The sequence below is a fragment of the Hemitrygon akajei genome, unplaced genomic scaffold (assembly GCF_048418815.1).
Source record: "Hemitrygon akajei unplaced genomic scaffold, sHemAka1.3 Scf000172, whole genome shotgun sequence".
NCBI lineage: Eukaryota > Metazoa > Chordata > Chondrichthyes > Myliobatiformes > Dasyatidae > Hemitrygon > Hemitrygon akajei.
Genome location: NW_027332058.1, coordinates 140,436 through 145,660, shown reverse-complemented (window position 1 = coordinate 145,660; position 5,225 = coordinate 140,436). Strand labels below are relative to the sequence as shown.

Here is a 5,225-nt window from a genome sequence, read left to right as displayed (position 1 = left end):
TGAGGGGTGACATTCACGACGGTCACAGATAGGCGTCAATATGTTTGTTGAGATGCGTCCAGTGTATTAGTATAGTGGGTAGTGTTTGTGGCTCTCACTTTCGGTGAGGAGAAAAGGAGAGCTGAACGTGTAATTCTCTCCCTGCCAGCGCATAGCCTCTCGGACAGAAAGCCTCATGTAGTGTCTACTCGCTGGCGACACAGGCAAACTGAATTACCTTTGGACGCAGGCTGAACTACAAAGGGCAGGGAGGACGTCTGGCTCCTGCACACGTAGCTCGCAGGACCACCGGTGCGTGGACGCATCCTGGTGCTCGTGTACAGATCCCTATGGGCAGCCTCGGGAGAGACGAACGCTATGGGAGTAGCACGGACAGCAAATCCGGAATGGAGCTCCTTACCGGCTGAACGTCACAGAGCGCCCTTCCGGCAACATCCCCTCACGCTTCTCTGGGTTGAACTCCATTTGCCACTTCTCAGCCCAGTTTTGCATCCTATCAATGTCCCATTGTAACCTCTGACAGCCCCCCACACTATCCACAGCACACCCAACCTTTGTGTCATCATCAAATTTACTAACCCATCCCTCCACTTCCTCATCCAGTTTATTCATAAAAATCACAAAGACGTGGGGTCCCAGAACAGATCCCTGAGGCACTCCACTGGTCACCAGCCTCCATGCAGAATATGACCCGTCTACAACCACTCTTTGCCTTCTGTGGGCAAGCCAGTTCTGGATCCACAAAGCAATGCCCCTTTGGATCCCATGTCTCCTCACTTTCTCAATAAGCCATGCACGGTGTACCTTATCAAATGCCTTGCTGAAATCCATATACACTACATCTACTTCTCTACCTTCATCAATGTGTTTAGTCACATCCTCAAAAAAAATCACTCAGGCCTGTAAGGCACGACCTGCCTTTCACAAAGCCATGCTGACTATTCCTAATCATATTATGCCTTTCCAAATGTCAATAAATACTGCCTCTCAGGATCTTTTCCATCAGCTTACCAACTACTGAAGTAAGCCTCACTGGTCTACAATTTCCTGGGCTATTTCTACTCCCTTTCTTGAATAAGGGAAGAACATCTGGCAACCCTCCAATCCTCCGGAACCTCTCCTGTCCCCATTGATGATGCAATGGGGACGGTATGATCCCGAAATTAAAGGGATTACGTGTGAGAAGCGTTTGATTAAATGTGGGTGCATATTATTGACAACTGTAGAATATTGAAAGACTGCGAGAGTATGGATGCGGTGTGAATAATTCACATAGTGGAGGGAGTCTAGGACCAGACGGAACTGCCTCAGAATACAAGGGCGCCCCTTCAGAAGAAAGATGAGGATAAAATTCTGCCATCTAGGGATCTCCTTGCTATGGACGGCTGTAAAGGCGGAACAATTGGGTTTTTTATATAGCAAAAGTTTCTGATCAGTCAGGGCGTCAAAGGTCACAGGCAGAAGGCGGGAAACTGGGGGTTGAGGGGAATAATAAAGCAGCACAAGCAACAACAAAGGTATCAATAGCCCCCCCCCCAACGTTTCAGCAAAAATCATCAGCGCCCACCACCCACCATGTAAGCAATGGCAAAGTCCCTAAAGATAGATGTGCTCAATGGTGGGAGAGCTTTACCGGACATGTACTGGGCCGAACCCACCACATTCTGTAGGAGCTTACGTTCATTGACATTGATGTTCCCATACCGAGCCACGAGGCAGCCAGTCGATACACTCGGTATCACATTTACAGAAATGTGTCAACGTTCCAGATGTCCTGCCGATCTCCGCAAACTCCGACGAAACCAGAGGCACCGCCGAGCTTACTTCGCATTTGCACTTGTGATGGGTCCAGGGCGAACCCTTTGAAATAGGAACACCCGGGGATTTAAATTTGTTCACCCTCACTGATCCTCCGATGAGGACTGGCTCGTGGACCTCTGGTTTCTTCTCCCTTTGCTTTGCTTGCATTGAGTGGGACGTTCAAGCGCGGGGTGGAAGCTGGAGGCGAAGTGGGTGACATTGTCGAGCTCAGTGTGAATGCAGGAAGCGGCAACAATACATTGGTTTCCTCTGGTTTCTTCTCCCTTTGCTTTGCTCGCATTGAGTGGGAAGTTCAAGGGCGGGGTGGAAGCTGGAGGCGAAGTGGGTGACATTGTCGAGCTTAATGTGAATGCAGGAAGCGGCAGCAATACATTGGTTTCCTCTGGTTTCTTCTCCCTTTGCTTTGCTCGCATTGAGTGGGACGTTCAAGGGCGGGGTGGAAGCTGGAGGCGAAGTGGTTGACATTGTCGAGCTCAGTGTGAATGCAGGAAGCGGCAGCAATACATTGGTCGACGTAGCGCTGGGAGCACTGGGGTGAGTTACCGGGGAAGGTGTGGTACATTGGTTTGGTAGACTGATTTACTTAGGCAACGAAAAGGGAGACATATATGGGATACATGCGGGTGTCCATGGCTACCCATTAAATTTGGAGTAAGTGGGAGGAGCCGAAGGAGAAACTGTTGAGGTGAGGACCGGTTCTGCCAGACGGAGGGTGCTGATGATAGAGGGAAGCTGTTTGGTTGTTTCCTTTAGAAATGTGGAGCGTTTTAAGGCCCTCTTGATGAGGGACTGGAAATCCATGGAGAAAATGCGACGGTCGGGGCCAGGGAATCGAAAGTTTGTGAGTTGATCGAGAGCACAGGAAGCTTCGGGAATGTAGGCGGGAAGGGGCTGAATTATGGAGCATAGTTTGGACTGGAGCTGTAAGAACACAGGATAGTGGGGCAGGAACTGGCAGAGACAATGGGCCTAACCGGACATTTAGGCTTATGAATGGAGTAGGAGGTCGAAGCGTACAGTTCAGGGCAATGGAAACACGAGTTATCCACAGTGAATGGAGGTTCTCTGGAGTTGATGATGTCAGTGATCGTGCCGGATGCAGTTCTCTGATGATCCGGAGTCGGGATTCTTCGAGGTGTAGGCATCATGATGTGTCTGAAAGTTACCGCCTAGTCTCAGCCAGGTGGAGGTCAGTTAGTCACTCTACAACAGCAGCACTTTGTCAGCAGGTTGGATGGTAACTTTGGGACCGGTGCTGAGAGATTAGAGAGCAGTAAATTCAGTGGGGGTAAGGTTCGAGAAGCGGTGAAGATTCCTGATGTTGAGGCGGTTGCTGTCTGCTCGGGAATTAGTGATGAACACATCCCACAGCAGGCAGATAACCAGCGTGCTGTGTCCGAGAGGAGGAGGGTTGGAACCGGAAGAAATCACCCTCAGTGCTGTGTGGTGAATTATTGCCGATAAGATCTGCTCACGCGGACAATCATGCTGCAGGGAGTGAACAGAATCCGCCAGTTTGTCAAAACGACCGTGGCAGGACTCGAACCTGCAATCTTCTGATGACTTCCACCAGTCAAGCACCGAAGTCAGACGCCTTATCCATTAGGCCACACGGCCATATTCTGTGAGAAAGGCCAAGGGGGCGAATGGGGAACATGCTGACTGCTGCAAGGAGTTTCCACCTGTAAAATGATTTCTTGACCGAGCTAAAAGTACTCGCCTGTAGTGATTTCATCCCAGGTGAGCATTCGACCATTGTTGTGTCAATGTCTCTCCATACATTCCTGCTTTGGGTTGTTCAATATTCCATTTCTGTCACACAGAAAGGAATTATCAAAGGCACACACCACTGTCTTTTGCAGCGGCGTTATATTCTGGGATTGGAATCAGTGACAATGGTCCACCACATTCAATACATTATTGACAGGGAACTCGATTTATTTTTATCTATTTGAGCCGTTGGTTTGGTATTCCAGAACCGGGCGGCCATGTGTTTGTGTCGGTTCAGCGTTAGGGTTTTCGGATCTGCGGCTGCGCAGATGTGGACGCTGCCTTCAGCGCGTTCTAATGCGGTAGTTATCGGGTTATTGATTTTGCCCAATACACGGAATATCGTCATTCTTGAACCAGATGGCAAATGGCAAAATCTGTTTACATTAAATCGAACAATATGATAACAAAGCTATTGAAAATTTATTTCCATGTTTCCTGTGGTTGGCACATATTTCTCTAAACTGTCCTTATCCACTTCGATGAATTCTGGCAAGCACGGCGAGCAAAGCAAATCGGCAGAGAATCTGAACATAAATGTGTGGAACTTAAGCAGACGAGGTGGCCGAGAGGTTAAGGCGATGGACTGCTAATCCATTGTGCTCTGCACGCGTGGGTTCGAATCCCATCCTCGTCGTCCCGATATTTATCGGGGGGGGGGGGGGGGACCACCTTTAACACTGTCACTTTAAAACATCCAAATTTTGTCTCAGGGACACCAGACGGTTTGTTACGCGAATCATGAAAAGCAATATTCATCATTAATTTCTCACCAAATTTGGCCGCGATACCACAAGATATAGCAGCAAAATTAGGCTATTCGGCTCACCGATTTCCGCCATTCCATCACGGCTGAGGCCTCACCTTGAGTATTGTGAACAGTTTTGGGTCCCTCAGTTTAAAAAATATGCGCTAGCACTGGAGAGAGTCTAGATGACTTTCACAAGGATGATTGATGTCTCTGGGACTGTACTCGCCGGAACTTAGAAGGATGAGAGGGGAATCTCATTGAAACTATTCGAATATTGGAAGGACTAGACAGAGTAGATGTGGAAAGGGGGATGCCCATGGTGGGAGAATCTAGGACAGGAGGGCACAACGTCAGGATAGAGGGGTGCCCTTTCAAAACAGAGTTGGAGAGAAATGCCGTTAGACAAAGGGTAGTGAATTTGTGAAATTCATTGCCATATCCAGTTGTGGAGGCCAGGTCGTTGGGTGTATTTAAGGCAGAGATTGATAAGTTTTTAATTGGACATAACACCAAAGGTTACGGGGAGAGGGCTGGGAACTGGAGTTCATGAGAATAGAGAAAAAAAAAAGGATCAGCCACGATTGAATGGCGGAGCAGACTCGATGGGCCAGATGGCCTAATTCTGCTCCTATGTCTTATGGTCTTATGGTCATACATATCACTCCTCTCAACTCCATTCCCCTGCCTTCTCCTCGACACAGTTGACTCCCTTACTACCTGTCCACATCTTCAACCTCCACTTTAAATGTACCCAATTACTTGCCCTTCACGGCTTTCCGTGGCAATAAATTCCACAAATCCATAACATTCTGGCTACAGAATTTGCTTCTTGTCCCTTTTCTAATTGGATGCCCTTATTTGAGTTTGTGCCCGCTGGCCATCG

The 5,225-nt window shown here is 48.6% G+C and overlaps 2 non-coding genes across 2 annotated transcripts; one reads left to right on the top strand and one right to left on the bottom strand.

Moving 5' to 3' along the window:
- Nucleotides 1-3,346: 3,346 nt before the first annotated feature.
- trnar-ucg (transfer RNA arginine (anticodon UCG)) lies at nt 3,347-3,438 on the bottom strand. Its single transcript is given in 2 exon segments — nt 3,347-3,382; nt 3,402-3,438. It is a non-coding gene; the product is annotated as a tRNA-Arg (tRNA).
- A 708-nt stretch (nt 3,439-4,146) lies between these two features.
- On the top strand, nt 4,147-4,228 carry trnas-gcu (transfer RNA serine (anticodon GCU)). Its single transcript has one exon. It is a non-coding gene; the product is annotated as a tRNA-Ser (tRNA).
- Nucleotides 4,229-5,225: the final 997 nt, after the last annotated feature.